Below are 23,566 nucleotides of genomic sequence, written 5' to 3'. Positions count from 1 at the left end.
GAACCTCATTAGCCTTTGAAATGCGTGACTGTGGGGTGAGGCCGGACTGAGGAGCTTCAGGGAGGCCAGCGAAAAAACCACCAGCTGCAGGAAGCATTGTTCGTCGAGGGGAGCACGTCTTGTGGGGGCTGGAGTATTTGGAAAGATCTCGGAAGATACGCTTTCCTTTTCCTGTCGCCAATGAGATGCCTGGAATTGCTCGTTCTGTGTATCTTCGAATGGGAAATGTCCAGCTTACAGATTATTTTGAGGTTAATGGCTCTGAGATGTTTGGCTGTTGCTGCATTTTTGTAGCCTTCCTCTACCAAACTGACATCGCCCTTTCCTACACAGTGGGTGAGATCCTATTGTGTTTAGAGATAGAGACAGGTCAGGGCTGTCTGTGGCTGGGAGTGATGGCAATCTCCAAACGGAGGGGGTTTCTCTCGCTCCCTGTCATCCCATCTCAGGCCACAGGTTGGCAGCGGAGCCCAGGGTTAAGTGGGAAGCCATGGGTGGGCAGACATTAGCTGTGCCTTCTTCTGCCTCAGGGGTCTCCAGCAGGATTTTCATCATTATATTCGCTTCCCTTTCGTACCCTACCACCTCCAGACTGGACCTGTGATGGGAGCTGAGGCTCCTTCTGGGTCTCAGTGTGGGATATGGAAAGTGTCTGAAGCAGTGCTGCGTCGGGTGCTGGGATGACAGCATCAGACACCCAGTGAGTCCTAGCAGTGGAAGACCAACCACCTGCCCTGCTAATCAACAACTGGAAACACCATTCCAAGTGGTTTGGAGAGAGCGCTGGCTGAGTATTACTGTCTTTTTAAATGCAAATGTTGTGTTAGTTTGTTTTCAGTCCCCTGTAGTTGTAGCCTTCTGAAATAAGAGGATAGCTTGTTCAATTATTATGGCTCTAAGGAGAATAGTTGTAGGAGGGAAAGAATTCCCTGCTGATGCCCCTTGGCTTACATGTATTAATGCTAACTAAAGGGCATACATAATTGCAAATGCAGTTATGTACTGCTTAGCAGGAATACTCTGAGAAATGTATCATTAGGTGATTTTGTCATGCAAACATCATAGAGTGCACTTACACATACCTAGATGGCATAGGCTATTACACACGGAGGCCACATGGTACAGCCTGTAGATCCTGGGCCACAAACCTGTACAGCGTTGTTGCTGTACTGAATACTGTAACGCCATGGTATTCGTGTATCTAAATCTATCTAAACATAGAAAAGGTACAGTAAAAATCAGTATTGTCATCTTATGGGACCACCATCCTATGGCAATCCATTGCTGACCAAAATGTCGTTATGTGGCATGTGACTGTATAACGCTGTTTCACCTGCAACAGCCGTGTGATTTTAGGGCTCATAGCTATGCAAACAGCAGGTCAGCGCTAATTGGCTGTATGTGCTTGGGCAGTCACTTAGCGTCTCTGAGCCACTGTGTCCCCACCTGTAAATATAGGAGAAGCTCACCATTCAAGGGTTATATTAGAAACCAAACAATGTGCTATTATATTTACCATGTAGCAGGTATGCAAGGAGTATGCACAATTAATTATTATTAATTAAATCTCAGGTGCTCCTGTAATTTACTCCTGTTAATCATTACTAGGGTCGCTTTTGTTGCCCTAGTTCCCAATCTTTTTAGAAATTGATTGCTAATATTTGTACACATTTACATGGGACATGTGATATTTTTATACATGCATAGAATTTGTAATGATCAGGGTATTTAGGATAACCATCTCCCTGAGCATTTATCATTTCTTTGTGTTGAGGATATTTCGTATCTTCTCTTCTAGCTATTTTGAAATATACAATAAATTATTGTTAACGCTAGTCACCCTACTATGTTATTGGATGATAAAATGTATTTCTTCTCTCTAACTGTATGTTTGTACCCCTTAACCAGCCTCCCTTCATCCCTCCTGCCACTCTCTTTCCCAGCTTCTGGTGTCATTCTACTCTCCATCTCCATGAGATCGTCTTGTTTTGCTCCCACATATCAGTAAAAACATGTGGTATTTGTGTTTCTGTGCTTGGCCTATTTCTCTGAATATAATGACCTCCAGTGCCACACATGTCGCTGAAAATGACAGGATTTCATTCTTTATTATGGCTGAATAATATTTCATTGTGTATGTATACTCTATTTTCTTTATCCACTTGTTCGTTGATGGACACGTAGGTTGATGCCACATCTTTGCTATTGTGAATAGTGCTGCAATAAGCACAGGGGTGCAGGTATCCCCTTCTTTCACTGATTTCCTTTCCTTTGGATGAATTACCCACCAATGAAATTGCTATATTGTATCGTAGTTTTACTTTTAGTTTTTTTGAGAAATCTCTATACTATTTTAGACACTGACTGTACTAATTTACAATCCCACCAACAGCATCCTTGCCAGTATCTATTTTTTGGCTTCCTGTTAGTAGCCAATCTCACTGAGGCAAGACGATCTCTCATTGCAGCTTTGATTTGCATTTCCCTGGTGAACAGTGATTTTGAGCATCTTCTCATGTACCTGTTTGTCGTTTGTATGTCTTTTTTAAAGAAATGTCTGTTTTGATCCTTTGCCTATTTTTAGTGGGATTATTTGTTGTTGTTTTGCTGTTGCGTTGAGTTTCTTGTATATTTTGGATATCAGACCTTTGTCAGATGAATAGTTTGTATATATTTTCTTCCATTCAGGAGGCTGTGTCTTCACTCTTGATTGTTTTCTTTGCTGTGCAGAAGCTTTTTAGTATTTACATAGTTCCGTTTGTCTATTTGTTGTTTCCTGTACTTTTAAGGTCTTAGCCATAAAATCTTTGTCCTTGAGTGTTTCTCCTGTGTTTTCTTCTAGTAGTTTCATCCTGTTGGGTCTTATATTTAGGTTTTTAGTTCATTTTGAGTTGATTTTTGCATATGGTGAGAGACAGGGGTCCAGTTTCATTCTTGTGCATAGGGACATCCAGTTTTTCCAGCACCATTTGTTGGACAGAATATCCTTTCCCCAGTGTATATTCTTGATGCCTTTTTCAAAAGTCAGTTGGCTGCAAATTGATGGATTTAGTTCTGGGTTCTCTATTCTGTTCCACTGGTCTATGTGTCTTTTTATACCAATACCATGCTGTTTTGTTTGCTGTAGCCTTATAGCATATTTTGAAGCCAGGTAGTGTGATGCTTCCAGCTTTGTTCTTTTTGCTCAGAATTGCTTTGGCTGTCTGGGCTCCTTTTTGATTCCAAACAAATTTTAAGACTTTTTTTCTATTACTGTGAAAAATGTCATTCCAGTCTGCTTATATCCTCTCTTAGGCTACTTCGTAGATGCCTGAATTTGAATCTCAAAGCTTGTGGTTTTTAAGTTTTTTATGTCAAAGAATCACCTGGATTGTGTATTAAAATGCGTATTTCCTGGCACTACCTAGAGCGGTTCTAACTCTAGGTTTTTGGTGAGACCCAGAACTACATTGTTAAGAAGCATCCCAGGTGTTTTTGATCCAGACAGGCTGATCAGAACTTGAAAAATAAGAACCAACATATGAAATTCCCTGTATACACATGAGCCTTTGGCTTCTCATTATTCTGCCACTTACCTGTCATTGATTGTGCAGCCAACTATGTGCAACATATTGTTCTAGGATTTTTACATACAGTATTTTTTTTTGTCTTCATAATAGTCTTATATTATAATGATTAGTGTCCTGGTTTTACATCGAGGAAACTGAAACTGGAATGTCCCAGAAACTCCTTCACTCACATCTGGCCTGACCTGAGATGGCCGAAAATCTGAGGGCTGGCTAGCATTGCTCATTCTTTGGTACCAAAATACCTCATAGAATGCGGCACCCAGTAAATTCTTATTTACTGGGTTATGAAATTCTAGCCCATGAAATTGCCTTTCTACCTGGTTTGTGTGTTTTCAAAATCCTTAAAAGGCTCGCATGCATCCTGTCTCCTCTGAAATGGGTGTAATTCCAATCTGTCATATAGGATTTTTGTGTGGGTTTATAATAATGGGTTTAATGGCTAAAAAGCATAATGCAATGTTCATACAAATAATGAAGTTGGTATATCAAAATAAAAGTGGAGAGATGCTCAAAGGCTGAGTTAGTGAGAGAAGACAAACACAAAAATCTTTGAGTGTGTTCAAGTACAGCTATGTAGTCACTGGGGGTTTTCCTGGATGCGAAACAGCTGTGACTGCCTCATTTAGCAGGTGCTGGACTTCAGCCGGTATCTACAGTGGTAGCAAATTTAGGTCACTGGGAAAGGCAGTTCTTGCTGTTCCTGTCACTTTCTAGCTGTCTGAAAAATGATACAGTGTTGTTCGGATCATAGAAGGATATGGAGAACCCCCAAATCCAAGGAGCATTGGCCAATAAAAAGACAAATGTGAGATTTGTCCTCTTTGCCACTAACTTACCAGAAAGAATCCTGCTCACATTGATCATCACTCAGAGTCAGTGCCTTGGTGCCCAGCAGGAGTCTGTGAAATTGTGTGGTGATTCGGCTGTGACCCTGAGGGACAAGTGTCCACTTTTGAAAACCACCAGTCACTCAGCAGCCCTCATGACGAAGCCAGTCAGCCACTGCATGTTCAGCAATGGAGCCGATTGCAGGAAGACCTCTCTGGGAGAAGGAGAATAGGACCAGCCCAACTTCCCTTTAGAAATAAAATTCAGCTCAATCAAAAACATTCATATTGCATTTTTATTATGTTCACCACAATGAACTGGGGATTGCGGGGGAGACAGAGAAGGAAAGCATGGCCCTAGCTTCAAAGAGCTTGTAATCAGATGTGGTTTTCACTTGAAAAGGGAAGACAGGCAGGAAGAAGCCATGTCTGCTCTCAAGCCTTCACCCTACCTTGCTTGCAAAATTATAATTTACAAACTTAACATTAGTGATTTTCAGAAAAAGATAGGCAGCAGAAACACAGGACCCGGCACTTCCTTAGGTGTATTTTGCCGATGAAAGACAGAAAAGATGTAGACAAGAAATCCTATCTTAAAATGGAGAGCTGGGGAAAAGTCGGGCCTGACCTATCAAAGAGACAACTAAAAGTGCTGCTTGTTTCTGTGTGTTTGACGCTGCAGTCAGTGAACTGGGCCAATGTCAGCCCACAGAAATTGGAACAGCCCAAGTATATCTGGAAGCAAATACTCTACAGATGGAGAGGGAAGTGGGAGGTTAGCTCAGACCACTTGATTTTAATTAAACAGCTTTCAGTTTTGTGAACTTGGAAAGGAAAAGGCCAGCAGAACTGATAGAGTCCACATGACATCGATTCTGTTTCTTTAACACCCAGATAAATAACAAGTGAAGTCCACTGTCACCAAACATGGGACCTATGTTGCAATTCCCTTTCCTAAGGAGGGTCATTTTTTGATTGCTGGGGATGAGTATGAATATTTGAGAGGCATCACATCATACAAGGAGGCCTTAATAATTATGGGCATGTGCGTGAAGAACGGCAGATGCAGCAGTGATTATTTCCTGTTTAGAGATGTTTGACAGGGCACCTTCAAGGGAGGGAACAAGGTTCCATGGTTAGAACAGATGGACGGAAGAGCAGCTCAGCCCTGCTTCTACAGTGGACTCCAGCACTGGTTCCATGGTTAGAACAGATGGACGGAAGGGCATCTCAGCCCTGCTTCTACAGTGGACTCCAGCACTGGTTCCATGGTTAGAACAGATGGACGGAAGGGCATCTCAGCCCTGCTTCTACAGTGGACTCCGGCACTGGTTCCATGGTTAGAACAGATGGACGGAAGAGCAGCTCAGCCCTGCTTCTACAGTGGACTCCGGCACTGGTTCCATGGTTAGAACAGATGGACGGAAAAGCAGCTCAGCCCTGCTTCTACAGTGGACTCCGGCACTGGTTCCATGGTTAGAACAGATGGACTAGAAAGCAGCCTCAGCCCCATGCCACAGGACTCCAGCACCTTGGGCACAACATTTAGGATGCAGCTATCATTTGGTGAGGCCAAATGCAGGAACATGCCAGGGCCCAGGTGTACACAGTGTTAAAGTAGAACTGTTTGTTGCTTTTAGAACCAAAGTTTAGGACTCCAGGTTCTGTTTCTGCAGAAGGCTATACAAGACCAGAAGGGAGAAGGGAGGAGGAGAGAGGCAGTCTATAATTGCCTCTACCATCTCACTCCCACCCCTAACCTTACTCATGCCAACTTTCTCCCCCCACAGCCTGTACTTTTCTTATTCAGAATTCATTAGCCAGAAAATATAGTAGCAGCCATAACTGACATGATCGTACTGACATATAATGTCTAGGTCAATTCTCAACCAAGTGTGATTTTACTTCCCAGGGGACATTTAATGATAGAGATAATTGGGGTTGTTACAACTGAGGAGAGAATGCTACTGGCGTGTAGTGGGAGAGGCCAGCCATGCAGCTAAATATCCTACATGGCACAAGACGGCCCCCAACATCTAAGAATTGTTGGGCCTACAATGTCAATAGCGTCATGGTTAAGAAACCCTGGTCTAAGGCCGGACGTGGTGGCTCATGCCTGTAATCCCAGCACTTTGGGAGGCCGAGGTGGGCGGATCACCTGAGGTCAAGAGTTTGAGACCAGCCTGACCAACATGGAGCAAACCCGTCTCTACTAAATATACAAAATTAGCCAAGCATGATGGCACGTGACTGTAATCCCAGCTACTCAGGAGTCTGAGGCAGGAGAATCGCTTGGACCCTGGAGGCGGAGGTTGTGGTGAGCCGAGATTGTGCCACTGCACTCCAGCCAGGGCAACAAGAGCAAAACTCCGTCTAGAAAAACAAAAACAGAAACAGAATCCCCGATCTAAGTTAAGATCTGATTTTTGCTGAGAAAAACTGGAAAGGTTGAATGGAGTTGGATCAAGTTGTGATGGTGGATCTGATTTTATAAAGTTGATTTTAGACTTTATTTCATTGGCCATTAAATATTAGCCGGCAGTTTTAGTGATGTGTTTGTCATCAGTGCTCTTCTCACAGCCCTGACGATGAATTTCTTTTTTATAACATGTTGCAGATCACACTGGAGAATCACATCCTCGTTCTGTCAGTTGTTGACTTTGGGCGAGAGGTGAGATTTCCTACCTACCTTCTAATCTACATTCTCTTGTTTTCCCTAAGTGGGAAGGATCTTGTTGTCTAATGATCTTTTTTGCTCCTGAGGACATTGACATACCCAGTGAGAAATAACAACATACTTTGCATGGCCATTGGTTTGATGTTCGTTCTCTTTTAATTTATTTGAATATAATTAAGATAATCTTGTTTAGAGCTCCATTATTAACATGGCGAATACATTGGTTCAGTTGTGTGAACCAACAAAAGGTTTTGACGTGACGCCTGCAGCATGCCCTCCATCTGATTGTGTTTAGTTTCCTTCGTGATCTCTCTGGGTAACTAACTACCGCTTCTGGGGCAGGTGGCATGATGGCTTCCTTTGCTGGGCTGTGCTCCGTGACTTGAGATATGGCAGAATTCTTTATCGCAGATGCCCAACTATTAGTTGACCTCGAATATAAAACACTCTTGATGAGAAGTTCCTGAAGTTTTTTTCTTTTTTTGGGCCATCTTGAACATATGAATATTGAGATTTAGATAAAATAGTCAATACATTGAATTAATTTAATATTTAACAAATTTTGTTGTATCCATAATTTAAAATTCCTTTATTATCTAAGATAACACTTGAACAGTATTTTTTTCGACTTCTAACTTTGGTGAAACAATTTAGTTCAGCTCATCATGTGTGTCTCTAAATAGGGGATCTGCGTCATCACCAGAACTGCTTTTTGAGCTCTCCCTATGAAATTTTTCCCACGTCATAATCCACTGACGTTTTTGAGAAGTAGAAGTTTTTTTAATGATACATGGTGATGTCATTGGAAATTGCATCCCATGCCATAGGTGCCCATTCACACAACATTAAGAATTACTTTTTCATTCATCTTTTCACATGTCTGTTTGCAACATTCACTTTTATTTGTGAGGTTAAATATCTCTAGGAATAATGATTATAATGATTACATCTGTTTAGCAAATTCTGAAGGGTGACTTTTATAAGCAACAGTCGACTAGCAAAGACTGGTGTCATTTCAGGATTTGTCTTTCATAAACCGTATTTTGTTGTTCATAATAAAGTAATTAAGATGGCGTCCTTTAAGGTAAATCATTTTGTAAGATCACAAATGGAAGACAATTACTCTTTTCTGAGGTACATTTTTGTTTCAGATGAAAAACTTCCACCTTAATATTTGAACATGCAAAATATGTAATAGTATATTTTTTCTATTTTGATTCATTAGATGTTATTATGAGACTTACACTTGGCTTTACTCTGATAACTCATTTATTACCTGACTATAACTAGGATACACTAAGACAAATCAGATATAATAGTTAAAAACTGCGTTAAGAAAAGATTTTTTTTTTTTAATTTTAAGCTCAGTTAAGTTTTGCTAAAATAATTCATTGAAAGCTACTAACTAGATTCACCCTAGTTCCTGTTCCAATATCTAAACTATAGAAAAGATTTTTATTTATTTCTTAAATAAAAGATTCCTGAAGAATGCCCAGACTGGAGAAACCACAGGGCCCGGATTCTCCCTTTGTATGAGCTCATTCTGAAACCACACATTTACTCCCAGAGAGGTAGCAATGTGTTTCTGCAATGATATGTAGGTTAAAAAAGTTTCAGGACAACAAAAGAAATGAATAAAAAAATCAAGCCAAAACACATGGATTTCAGGTGTGCATCCAAGACAGCTTTGTGACAGATGTAAGTATTTCCTGAGCAATTTTGCTGATCTTGTGATGTGTATCTCACAGTCATTTCCATCACAAAATGCAAGTGAGTCACGATGAAAGAGAGTTCCACCTGGACTTCAGCGTCTCCAGCGTTTACTACCTGGGTGATCTTGGACAAGTCACAATTTCTTTTCAATTTTTCTTATCTCTGAGGACGCTTCTCAGGCTGACTGCCAAAAATCTGTAGGAAAACATACTCCGTACAAAACATCTGCCTGGCACATAAACATTGGTTGAAACTGATTAGTAAAAGTATAAAACTTCACTGATGATTTAGTGATTATTACTCCTGTCTTCAATTGCCAGTAATTTATTTCTACTGTCTTGATGGTAAAGGCATGCTTTTTTGTTTGTTTGTTTTTGACGGGCTGCAATAGTATTGTGTATTTATAATTTGGGGGAAATTACAAATGCTTTTACTTTCAAATTCTGGAATAATGGAGACCAGGAATTGATAGGCCATTTTAGACTTTCTCCAAGTGGAGCTGTTCCTGGTCCAGTTTTCAGTGGATTTGGGGATAAATAAGTTTCCCTCCAGGTTGTGGAGTGCTTTATTCCCTGGAACTTTTTCACATGAAGTCATCACTTGTTCTCTATTTATGTGGGCCTATGGCCACATTTGAATCAGATCAGTGTAAACTTTGACTTATGTACTGAGACTTCTGGGCGAGACAGCGCACTAGCTTGGGGGCCTGACTCCCTTCCTTCAACTCAACCTGAAACGCTACATAAGCAACTGGGAGGATGACTGCTAACAGAATTAGTACAACTCTTGTGGTAACAGACGGTGTTAGGTCATTTTCTGGGAGAAAGCGAAGGCCCATACTCAAAGAGAACCAGCTGTCACCAATGAGGGGACACTGTGGGAAGCAGCTTTCTAGTTGTCCTAAGATTTTCATCCTTCGTTGCCTTGGAGGGAGCATTGTTTTCCCCCATCTCTGCGGGTGGGGACACACAGCAGCCCCAGGCCTGCACATGTGGACGAGGCAGGCGACATGCGCGTGCTGGAGAGGAACCTCGGATGCCAGCATTTCACATGGGGAGGCAGGCGACATGCGAGTGCTGGAGAGGAACCCCGGATGCCACCATTTCACATGCATGAGGCAGGCGACATGCGAGTGCTGGAGAGGAACCCCGGATGCCACCATTTCATATGGGGAGGCAGGCTTCCTCTTTGCTGATGAATGAGATAATTACAACAGAAGCAAGCAGACCCCAGAAAGCGCAGTGCCTGGGCAGAAAAAATGGGAAGTTCACTGGGTGGCAGTGTTGGGAACTGAGGTAGAAATAGAGCATTCCAGATTTGCAATGATATAGGTTCTTTAAGTCATTTCCATATCTCTTAAAAAGACGAGCGGGAGAGATGCTAGGTCTAAGCTTCCCTCTGTACTCCTAAAGGAATACTGCTAGCTGAGGTGCTCCATAGACCTAGCGGAATTTGAGCTCATAGGAAGAGAGAAAAAAGTCTATCTAAGGAGGAGTACTAGCCCTTTAAAAGAAAAATAGATACTGAAGAATCTTATCAGAGAGAGCTGAATTAATGGCCCAGATAAAACAAGAATTTGAAATAAATAAGATAAATATCTTCAGCGAGCAGGAAAGGATATTGCAAATATGAAGCAGGAACAATCAGTGAAGACAAATAATCAAATAAGGATGGGAATAAAACATATAATAGCACAGTGGATATAGACAAACAATAAATCAGTAAGATAAAGAATCTGGTTGGAAAATTTTTCCCAAGTTTAAATAAAGGCATAAAAGATGGAAAATATCTAAGAACTAAAATAGAAAGTAAAAGCAGAAAGGTCAATTTTGATTTACTAGATAAAACTAAATAGAGTGTAGAATTGTTTTTATTGTTGTTGAGATATAATTGAGAATTAAAGAAAGAAAGTCAGATCAAAAGGGCAACAGACCACATTGATAAGCAAAACCTCAAATCTTGACACATTCCACTTAATTGAAAATAGCAAAGGCAAAATCCTAAAAGCATCTGAATAAGAAATCACATTTCACTGTAAATTAAGATAATTGGCATCAAATTTTTGAATGGCAACACTAGAATATTAAAGTGACATTTGAAAAATATTGAAGAAAAATAACCTTAGACCTAGAGTTTTATATAAAGATAAACTGTTATTTAAACACTAGGTTGAATAAAATTAAGGCATTTCAAGAGACACGTACAAGGCAAGGACACATAAAATCTTACAGAAAACGTTCTACAGGGGGTACTTCTCCAGAGAAAACAGATAATTCCAAAAAGAAAGTTTAAGGTCAACCCAATAAGCAGTGGCAAAAAAGAAATATTGTGTGTGATTATTCATATATGTGTATGAGAGTGTCGTCCAATGGGTCTTTCTGTTTTGATGGAGATACTCTATTTGTACTGTTCAATATGATAGACCTTAGCCATGTGTGGCTGTTAAGATGAAAAGCGTGGCGAGTGTGGCCAAGGAACTGAGTTTTAAATTTTATGTAACCTTAATACATTTAAATTTGAATAGCCATATGTGGTTAGTGACTGCTGCATTGTGCAACAGAGCCCTATAGTAATACAGATAAAACGTTCCAGATTATACCAATATCTGTTGAGGGTAAGGAACATGCAGAAATTGGAGGATTTTGACAGTATGCTCAGGTTCTTGTCTTTTGCACAGGGAAGAAATAAAAATAAGCTCTAAAAAATTAAGTGTGAAATTTAAGATATTAGCAGAAACCAACTGAAAGATAGACATTGAAATTTGGCTTTCAAACCAGAAGAAAAAAAATTGATCTCATCAATAAAATGCAAGAAAGGAGAAAAAGTAACCAAGAAGAAAGGTTGATACATAGAAAATATACAATAGGATGATGAGAATAAATCATAATATGACAGTAGTTTAAGTAACTGTAAATAGGTTAAACATGCACATCAAATCACAGAGACTCTCAGGAAATAAGGTGCTATAATACATTGTCTATTAGAGATATTTGAAACAAAAGAAAATAGCTAGTTAAAAATATATGAGACATCCATTTTTATTATCAATTTTAATAACAGAAATTATGTTATTAAACTATATAAGTAAAAGATATGAATACTATACATGTGTATATATACACATACATATGAAGAAAGAGGAGATGCTGGGTGTGGTGGCTCACGCCTGTAATCCCAGCACTTTGAGAGGCCACGGTGGGCAGATCACGAGGTCAGGATATGGAGACTATCCTGGCTAACATGGTGAAACCCTGTCTCTACTAAAAAATGCAAAAAATTATCCGGACATGGTGGCGGCGCCTGTAGTTCCAGCTACTCAGGAGGCTGAGGCAGGAGAATGGCGGGAACCCAGGAGGCGGAGCTTGCAGAGAGAGTGTCACTGTACTCCCTCCAGCCTGGGCGATAGAGAGAGACTTTGTCTCAAAAACAAACAAACAAACAAACAAACAAAAAACAAGAAAGAGGAAATAAAGAAAATGATCTGAAATGTGTACATCCACCTGTATGATGAAGACAGATAAATTATGAGAAAAAGGTACATAAATCAACAATTGCAGTTGAAATTTTGGACACACTTTCAAGAAGACAAAAACTGACCCAAAAGACAAAAAATAAAAGGAGGAAGGATTTAGAAGAGTTGAAAAAAACTCTCTGATTGATAATCTCAAACCCATAAATACATATAGATTTTTACACTCTGAAACCTAGAATACACCTGCACATAGTAAATATTTATAAGTAAAGTCTCAAATTCTATGTAATCAAAAGCATAAAACATCAGAGATCAATAACAAAAAGATACTTTTGAAGAATCTGCAGGTGACCTTGAATAACACAGGGACCAATGTATGATAAAAGTATTTCATGAACAACAGAATGGCTAAAAATTGGAAAACTTAGATGAAATTGATGAATTTCTGGAGTTTTATATAATACCAAAATTGTTACAGGATTAAGCAAAAACCTTGAATGAGACAATCATCAGGGAAATAATTAAAAGGCAATCAAATACTTCTCCCCTAAAACAGCTCCAACACCAGATGCTTTTAAATGTGAGTTCTACCTAATGTTAGAGGAAAGGATAATCTCGATCTTATACAAGAGAACTCTTCCAAATGCAATTAAATATAATAATGTGTGAAAATTCATAGTAATTAAATATATTTTTCCCAAGGAATATAATGGTATTTTAATAACAGATATTCTATTAAAGTAACAATCATACTCATTGGAAAAGCTGTAATTTACTTCGTTTAGTTTACTTATGAGCCAAGTAAATAACAACAAAAATCTGGCCACATCTCTATTAAGACCTTGGAATCATCAATCCACGTAATTAAAATGGAAAAGTTGTGTCATGAGGCACGACAGATACTATGAATTCACTCACTTAAAGATGGGGAAAGGAAAGAAAGATGTACCCTATTACTACAAATGCTTAACATAACATTGGAGGTATTTGTTAATGCAAGACAGCAAGAAAAAAATAAGATGCATAAGGATCAGAAGGGTTGCAAAAACAGTCTTATTTATTTACAGGTAATATGACCCTCTAAATAGAAAACCAAGCAAAATCAAAAGAAAATTTAGTCATGATAAAACTGAGGAAAGTTGTTTAATACAGGATAGACATCTAAAATCAGTAACATTGGTTTATTATATTTTCAAAGTTGAAAATACAGTATTTTATATTTTATATAAATATATATTATTTGTTATGAATAATGTCTTAATTTTCAACTTTGAAAATATAATAAAAATAAGACATTATTCGTAGTAACATTTCTGAAATTTCTCAGGAATTATTGTCACAAATAATCCAATCATTCCTACAGTTTAGAGATTGGAAAAGGGGCTAGGGTAAATCTAGTTAGTAGATTTTCAAAGAATTATTTTAGCAAAATTTAACTGAGCTTAGAATTTACAATAATATTTTCCTAAACCAATTTTCAACAATAATACTAGATTTTTCTCAGTGTATCCAAGTTATAGTCAGTTAACATATGAGTTACTCAGAGTAGAGCCCAAGTTTAACTTTCATAACACCTAATTGATGCCAAATTACACAGAGAATATGGTAGGCAACCTCTAAAATGGTTTCCCACTGAACCCTCCTCGCTGTATTCACAACTGCCCGAAATCCTCTCCTTTTGACCACGGGCTGGACCTAATGTCTGTCTGAACCTAGTGCCTAATGCATAGAGTATGACAAAGGTGATAAGATGTCATTTCCAAGATGAGGTTACAAAGAGTTTGTGCTTTCTATCTCGCTGACTTTCTCTCTTACCCACTTGCTAGCTTCTTTGGTGGCCAGTCAGCCACCATGCTATGAGCTGTGCTGTGGAGAGACCCACATGGCAAGGAGAGGAAGGAGGCCAGTAGCCAGTGGGCTACTGAGTCCTGCAACCATGTAAGTGAGTTTGAAAACAGATCTCCCCGAAGTTAAATCTTCAGAGGAGACTGCAGCCCCTGCTGACACCTTGATTATAGCCTTGGCAGAGGCTTGAGGCAGATACTCAGCTGAGCCACGATCTGGATTCCTGACTCATGGAGATAATGCTTACTCTTTTAAGCTTCTAACTTTTGATGTAATTTGTTATATAGCAATAAATAACTAATATAGGCAAGTATCTAAAATAAAATAGACAATTAGCTGAAGAGGAATGTTGGTGATTATGTGCCTCAAAATGAGAACTATGATTAACGTAGCTTACTTATGGGCCTAGTAAATAACAACAAAAACAAGCCAAAAATCTGGCCACATTTCCATTAAGGCCTTGGCATCATCAATCCACATAATCAAAATGGAAAAAGTCATGTCATGAGGCACAACAGATACTTTAGATTCACTCACTTAAAACTCATTTTAGCTCATTCATCCTTGTTTTCCTGCACATGGTTCTGGAAAGCAAATGCTTGAATTTCCAGTCTGCCTTGCAGCTAACTGTGATCATGGACACAGGTCTGGATTAGAAAATGAAGGCAGAAGTTCCCAAGGAGAGTTTCATTTTCGTATTAAAAATGAATTCTCCAGAAAAGGCATTTTACTTTCACCTCCTGCACATTCTTTCTGCTTGCAATGTGAAAGCGATGTTTAGAAATGCAGGACATCTTGCAGCCATGAGCACAGAGGGGAAAGCTATCTGCTAAAAATGGCACCATGGGAAGCTGAGAGCATCCTGGGCTCCTGGTGGCATTGTGCAGTGAAGGACTAGGCTACACTCGTGTTAGTGTTAGGGTTTTCTGCTATTCACAACTGAGCATTTCCTAACTGAAACCAGTAGAATAATTTTGATTTCTGTATCCAAACTTTCTGGGAGAGCATAAATTCCATCAGATTACCTCAGTTAATCATGAGTAAAATGGGTAGGGTGCAGTGGCTCACACCTGCAATCCCAGCACTCTGGGAGGCAGAGGCAGATCACTTGAGGTCAGGAGTTCGAGACCAGCCTGACCAAAATGGTGAAACCCTGTCGCTGCTAAAAATACAAAATTAGCTGGGCGTGGTGGCTCATACCTGTAATCCCAGCTACTAGGATGGCTGAGGCAGGAGAATCGCTTGAACCTGGGAGGCGGAGGTTGCAGTGAGCCGAGATCACGCCATTGCACAGCAGCCTGGGCAACAAGAGTGAAGTGCCGTCTCAAAAAATAAAAATAAAAAAGAAAGAAAAAAATGAGTAAAATGAAGAGAATTTCAAGAAGGTCCATTTCAGGCACTATTTTTGCTTTAGCAGAAATATAATGAAAAAAAGGATGAGAAATTAATCAAGAGTATTCAAGACCTAAGTTTTCCTTTGGTGTTAGTTTACCTGGGGAAGACCCCATGAATTTGTAATGAATTATACCTGATTCCAGTAAGTTTCAGACTCAACCCAGCTCAACCCAGGCATGTAATAGCTCAAAAGGGCCCTCTTTCGTTAGTGTTTAAGGCCAAGGATTTTTCCAGGGTTATTAAGTGGAATTTCTGTGACAACTTGAAATCTGGTATTAGAATGGGGCTGATCTATGCAGTACAGTGAGTCCAGCTGTATTTTACTTCTTACTCTTGGTTTCTAAGAAATAGAAGTACGTTTTAAATTTAGGGCATCATTCAACATCATCTAGGAAATACTACACTAATGGCATGAGAGTTTACTAAATCTTTCTCTTTTACTCAGGGTACTCGGTAGCTGGCAATAGAAACCAACTTTGGCTGCTTTAATCATAAAGAGATTTTATTGAAAGGATTTTGGGTAGTCCACAGAATTGCCAGAAGAGCAGAAGAATCAGACATGGGAAACAGGCAGGCACTGTAGGAGGCGAAGTCTGGTGACCACAGCCAAACTTCCATCGGAGACAGTTTGGCAGGGATCTTTCTCGTGTCCCGGAATGATGACTGCCAGTGCGGGTCCTGAAGAATGCAGCCACCATGGACCCAGTCAGCACCTCTGGTCTACTGCCCTGGAACAAGAAAGCATCTTCACTGCGTCTAGAATGCAGTTCTCCTCTAAACCTACTTCTTTGCTGAATTGCTCCACATTCAAAGATGTGGGCATCAGTGTCTGCCTGAATCTAGTAATAAAATTAAAATTTAAAGCAATGAGAGGTGGACAAAAGTGGGTACTTATTACGTTCCAAATACTTTCCAATTTATTCCCATATCTCTGGAATATATTTTTTTAAAAGGGATGATGTAAGAATGGGGAAAGCAACATAATTAAGAAAAAAATATGAAAATAACTGGTTGAGGCCTGGCGCGGTGGCTCATGTCTGTAATCCCAGCACTGTGGGAGGCCGAGGTGGGCGGATCACAAGGTCAAGAGATCGAGACTATCCTGGCTAACACGGTGAAACCCCCCCTCTACTAAAAATACAAAAAAAATTAGCCGGGCGTGGCAGCGTGCACCTGTAGTCCCAGCTACTCAGGAGGCTGAGGCAGGAGAATGGTGGGAACCCAGGAGGCAGAGCTTACAGTGAGCAGAGATCACGCCACTGCACTCGAGCCTGGGCAACAGAGCGAGGCTCTGTCTCAAATTAAAAAAAAAAAAATAGAAGAAAATAACTGGCTGATGGAATAATTGAATGGAATAAATGGAATAATGAAAGGCTGTCAAAACCTTCATGCATTACGTGTATACAGCTCTGAAGTGTGTGTGTATAACTCTGATGTATGTGCTGAGATTTGGCTCTGAGTGAGGGACTCTTGCAGGAAAAAGAAATAAACAAGTATGTTAACTTTCTCTTCTACTGTGTCTCAGGCAATTCTTCCAGATGAATTTTTCACTATCCCAGTGATGGGGCATCCAGGCCTTACTTTTTAAAATGTGCAATTAGAGTAAACAATTTAGAATCCCGTGCTCACCTTATACTAATAACTTTGCATCAAAATGTATGCAGTTTAGTGTCTTTGGCAAATGACTTGTGCCTTTAGTTTCACTTCCTCGAGGCATTTTTCCCTTCCGTTTGGTTAATTATGATTTACTTCTTTTAGTTTCCAAGACCCCATTTCACCGAGTTCACATGGTGTTCTGAGTAATAACTTGACTGTTGTAATTGTCTTCCGGGATTAATCCTGTTTGTATTGGAGGGTTACAAGCATTCTCACCAGAGGGGATGCTTTAGAAGTTTTGCATTATTCATGTGTAAGGCAAATTCACAAATGTTAAGACTTGGAAAAAAATGAAAACCAAAAATTTGGTCTAAAATCCTTTTTGTAGAACTGAGGAAGACAGATGGTCTGGAAGATTTTTAGTGTCACATCTGAACTCTAATCCGTCAAGGAGAAAAACTTTCAGAACTGGGTGGTCAAAATGGCATCCTAGGAATTTTGACTTGCGGTCTTAAAGAAGACAGCCCAAAAGAAAAGGAAAAAACAGTCTCATCCTCCAGCATTTTTATGCAAAATGATGAAATTTACAGGAAAACTGGAAACAATTTCTGAGAATTATATACAGACAATGAAGTAACTGTGGCATAATCATTATTTGCGTTAATACTATTAAACGTTTTGGGAGAATCTGGTTTACTTGATTAAAACCAGGATTCTTTCTTTTCACTAATGAGCAGATTAGTTCCTGCGGATATATGTTCCTGCGGTCCTCCTTCATTGCACTGATCACAGGTGCAATTTCTTTATTGTCTGTGTTCTCTAGTTTGTAAGTTTCAGACAGGGGAGTTAGGTCTACCTTGCTCCTTCTTGTTTCCCTCTTCTAGCACATATGTACGTGGCACATAGTAAATCCTTCATTATTTGTTGATCAGTTGCCTAACAGGAGCATGGAAGTAAATGAATTATATTTGGGACATTTCATCCTGAAGATACCCACCCAGAGGAGAAGGCAGGGTAAAATTCTAGTCAGCTCAGCCTTAGTGCTTGACTCTTGAAAACTCTTGTTAATTTTGGCTCAGTTCCAAGATTCTGCATCTGGTTTGTGATTGTCCTGTGCAAATCCTTGGAAAGGACTAATCCTCGTGTAGAATAGATTTTCCATAAATATTTATTATGTGGATTTTGCTCATTGTTGACTGATCTGGGGGTCTTGGCTGCAGTCTTTTCAAAAGAGTTTGGTGTGAATCTAGTTGACTGTGGAATCTGGGGTTACTGTGGGCAGATGTTAAGCCTATAATTGGTTTTAACAGAAATATATATATGTGTGTGTGTGTGTAGCATATATATGTATATATATTATATATATACACATATATGTATATAATTGGCATCCCTAAATGGGGCACACTCTGTCTGAAGCTAGAGCAAAGTTCCCTCCTCTGGCTACCCTGGGATGGTACAGTCTTTCAAAGCAGGAATATGACAGTATTATATAAATATATTTATTAACAGTAAGGATTGTAACTTTTCTATATTGCCTACAAAGTTCAATCGAGTGATTATTCCCAGTGATCTAGAGATTTTTTTTTTTTTTTTTTTTGAGACGGAGTCTCGCGCTGTCGCCGGGGCTGGAGTGCAGTGGCCGGATCTCAGCTCACTGCAAGCTCCGCCTCCCGGGTTCACGCCATTCTCCTGCCTCAGCCTCCTGAGTAGCTGGGACTACAGGCGCCCGCCACCTCGCCCTGCTAGTTTTTTGTATTTTTTAGTAGAGACGGGGTTTCACTGTGTTAGCCAAGATGGTCTCGATCTCCTGACCTCATGATCCGCCCGTCTCGGCCTCCCAAAGTGTTGGGATTACAGGCTTGAGCCACCACGCCCGGCCTTAGAGATATTTTTAAGGTATTATATATCGATGTTGTTATTATTTCTGACGATGCCATGATTTTTCTAGCTTCTAGTCTTCTGTGTTCACTGTTTTGTCTGAAGTATTTTTCTCCTCTTCACCTCAACTCTTCCCCATTCCCACCCCCATTAACAAACCATGAGTTAGTTTCATCTGCTCTATGTTCCCGCCTGTAAACCACCATTTACTTCCTCATCATTATGTTTTGCACACACGTATTGCTGCCTGATTTCCTGCCTCCCTTGTGAGGCCATGCATACGCTGTGTGAGGGCGCGTACTACACCTGTCCTTTGTTCCCAGTGCTGGCACCATTCCTGCCATATGCTTGACAACATCTCTTTATTGGATGAAAAAATGAATGCATGAACATGTGGCCTAAACAGAGCATGTTTCTGTGTGAAGTTTCTGTACCAGCTACAGATCTTCTCAACAGCTTGGTAGAGTTGGGAAAGGGGCAATAGGAGAAATCCCGTCCTTGTCTCAGCTTCTGGGCCAGACCCTGCGACTGACCATTCACTTGCTGCACTCTTTCTGCTTCCATCACATCAGGGCCCCTGAAGACAACAGCACTGATTCCTTCCTCTTTGCCTGCCCAGCACCTGGTCACGGATTTGGATGGAGAACAAATGAAGCATAATAGTGAGCTAAGAGCCTTTTCCCTGGTTTGACACTCTGCTTCTGACAAGGTCATCAGGTAGGGTGGGGAGGAGGGTGCAGGGGTGAAGGCGAAGCTCACCCCTTGCCTTTGGAGGGTTTGTTGAAAAAAAAAATCAACTCGCCATAAGGCAAATTAAGAAGAGGAAAAGTATACAAATGTATTTTCCCATGTGCTTGGGGAGAATCACAGAGAGATTCCCTAATTTCCCAATGGGGCCCACACACTTATATAAACTCCTTTCAGAGGAAGGGGAGAGAGAGAATATAGGTAATTCTGTTGAGGGGCATTCAATGACAACCAAGGAAAAATGAATGGGTACTTGAGAGAGGAGAAGGAATGGAAGAGGGGAAGAGGCAGAGATTGACTTGTAAATGGTTCTCTTGGGAAGTTCAGTGAATCTTAGGCATTATCTTGTAAAAAGATTGGGTGAGATCTGATTACATTCTTCCTCTCCTTTCCTGAAATAGATTATGAAATAACAGGGGAAAAGGAGATATTCTTGAAACAGAAAATGAGATAACAAGGAAAAAGCAATTCTTCTTGGTGGGTCCCTCTGGTCTTCATGAAGCTGGGGAAAAGTGTCTTCTAAGGCCTATGGTTTTCTAAGGGTTTTAATTCAAAATATTCATTATCCCAGGGAGCTATATTTTGGGGTGAAAATCTCTCTGCTTAGGGGACATATGGTTGAGTCTCCTGATGGCATCGTTCTCAGAATTTAGGATTGTACGCTCAGAACTTTTGATACACGTTTTGTAGGTTGTATAAAACCACATCTGTCCTTTCCAGACCTAAACATCGAGTTCTCCACAATGATTCTCTGTGACACAAGTTACATTTGCAATAGAAAGCTATCTTGTGTATGAGAAATGCAATCCAGTGTTTATTCAACACATCTGGGTTGAATTCCTGACTTGTCCTCAGCCAGCGATATGACCTTGGACAAGTTACTTTATCCCATTGAGACTCCGTTCTCACCTCTACAAGGGGAGTGTCAGAGGCATTTGAACCAGAGTGACTCCATCTTGAATGGGGGCTGGGTAAAATAATGCTGAGACCTAGTGGACTGCATTCCCAGGAGGTTAAGGCATTCCTAGTCACAGGATGAGACACGAGGTCAGCATAAAATACAGGTCATAAAGACCTTGCTGATAAAACAGGTTACAGTAAAGAAGCCAGCCAATACCCACCTAAAGGGAGATGGTGAGAGAGTGGCCTCTGGTCCTCTTCACTGCTCATTATATGCTAATTATAATGCATTAGCACGCTAAGAGATACTCCTGCCAGTGCTGGTGGCAGTTTACAAATGCCATGGCAACCAACATCAGGAAGATACCCTATATGGTCTAAAAACCGGTCTAAAAAGGGCAGGAGCCCTCTGTTCGGGGGAATTGCCCACCCCTGTCCAGGAAAACTCATGAATAATCCACCCCTCATCTAGCATATAATCAAGAAATCGCCATAAAAATGCGCAGCCAGCAGTCCTCAGGGCTGCTCTGCTTAGGGAGTAGCCATTCTTTTATTCGTTGACCTCTTTCAACTTCCTTTCACTTTATGGACTGGCCCTGAAGTTATAATAAAATCACTCTGTTTCTTTTCACAGCTGGAAGTTGAGATAACCCTGTAAGACCACATTTTAACTCCTGGGCTAGCATCTTGAGCCCTGTGAGTCTGAGTTCTATTTTTCCCTCCAGTCTTAACTTTTATAGTATTATGGCAAGTATGAATTATGAATATTTCGATAACATAATGCATGAGTGAACGCTCTTGATACATACTTCAAACAGTAAGGAATTTTGTAAAGTTATATGGGAGAGTTCTTCACTCAATATCCTTGGCCCCACAGACCGGCCTGTGAACTCTGTGGTTTTTCCTCCCTGCTCCTGTTTCACCTCCGCTCCCTCCATCGCCTCCCTTCTCCTCCCCGGCTCCTAAGTCTTTGAGTAATTCAGCGGCCTTTTGGTGATTGTTTCCATTTAGGGGTAGATTCCTCAGAGAGGCCTTGTCCACGCAATGGGAGGAGGTCTGCCCGACCTTACTCCACGGTATTTTCAACCAGAGTATGCTGTTTGCATCCTTACTAAAACTATGCAGGATCATGACCGGCCAGGGTGGCTCACACCTGTAATCCCAGCACTTTGGGAGGCTGAGGCAGGAGGCTCACTTGAGGCCAGGGGTTTGAGACCAGCCTGGGAAACACGGTGCGACCCTATCTCTAAAAAAAGAAAGAAGAAAAAGAACTCTGTTGTAATTCTCTTTGTTTGCTTTGCTTCTTTCCACTCTCTGCCTTACCTTCTTGCCTTCTGCATTGTAAGCGCAGGAAAGCAGAGTGCAGGATATGCGTGTTCTATTTACTGTTGTGGCCCTACTTTTCCTCACATTGCCTGAAGTAAATGGTGGAAAAATTAATACACACACATACACAGATGCATTCACAAATACATTTTACTCAGCACACTGTGTTATATATAGCTTTGTTTTGAACATTGTAAATCTTAGAGATCTTCCTATATTGGGACATTCTCTCAATGACTGACTAGTATTGCACTGTGTGGAAATACGAATAATTTATTAAATCTTCTCATTGCAAATGGACAAATTAGGTTGTTTCCAATTTTTTATAATCATAAAGAATGAATCATTGACTATCTCAGTCTTGCCCAGACCTTGTCTGGGCACCCATGCAGGTATTTTTGTAAGATAAATTCCTATAAGAGGAATTACTGAGTTGAAGGGATGACACATTTTTGATTTTGAGAGATAATCTCGAACTAACTTTAAAAATTGATGTACCAAATTATATGTGAGCCAACTGCAATTGTAAGAGTTCTTGTTTTGTAATTCTGAATATCAGCAGATATTATAAATGTTTAAGTTTTGTCAAGTTAAAGGATAAAAATCCTAGCTATATCTCATTCTTCTAATTTGCGTTTATGATTACTAACAGAGTTAAATATTTTAATGTGTTTATGGTCATGTGTACTTTTCTTATGAATTGCCTTTCCTTGCACATTACCTTTTTTCCATTAATTTTTTTTCTTAATGATTGCAGAAGCTTTAACCTTTTGATATTTATTATTTGTCTGTTATGTGCATTCCAAAGAATTTCTGCTAATCTGTTGTTTATGATTAACATTTTTGAATGGCATTCTTTCAAATGTAACTAATATTTTAAGAGGTTTACTGAGATGTAATTGATATATGAAGAACTGCACTGTACTTAAACTCCTGGGCTCAAGTGATCCCCTGCCTTGGCAGCTAGGGTAGCTAGGAATATAAGAGCACACTATGCTGCCCAGGTCATTTTTAAATTTTTTTGTACAGATGGGATATTCCTGTGTTGCCAGGCTAGTCTTGAATTCCTGGCCTCAAGCGATACTCCTGTCTCAGACTCCCAACACTGTGGGATTACAGGTGTAAGCTACTGCACCTGGCTCAACTATGCATGTTTAACGCATACAATTTGATCAATTTGGGCATATGAAAACACCTGTGATACTATCATCATAATGAAAGTAAAAGATACTGTATTAGTTCATTTTCACACTGCTGATAAAGACATGCCTGAGACTGGGCAATTTACAAAAGAAAGAGGTTTAATGGACTTACAGTTCCCCAGGGCTGGGGATGCCTCACAATCATGGTAGGAGGCAGGGAGGAGCAAATCACATCTTACATGGATGGTGGCAGGCAAAGAGGGAGAGCTTATGTAGGGAAACTCCCCCTTATAAAACCATCAGATCTCCTGAGACTTGTTCACTATCACAAGAACAGCATGGGAAAGACATGCCCCCATGATTCAGTTACTTCCCACCGAGTCCCTCCCACAACATGTAGGAATTCAAGATAAGATTTGGGTGGGGACACAGCCAAACCATATAATTCCACCCAAGCCCCTCCCAAATCTCATGTC

The sequence above is a fragment of the Papio anubis genome, chromosome 3, assembly GCF_008728515.1.
Source record: "Papio anubis isolate 15944 chromosome 3, Panubis1.0, whole genome shotgun sequence".
NCBI classification, from domain to species: Eukaryota; Metazoa; Chordata; class Mammalia; order Primates; family Cercopithecidae; genus Papio; species Papio anubis.
The sequence above is the reverse complement of the archived record's forward strand: the minus strand, read 5'-3'. Positions refer to the sequence as shown.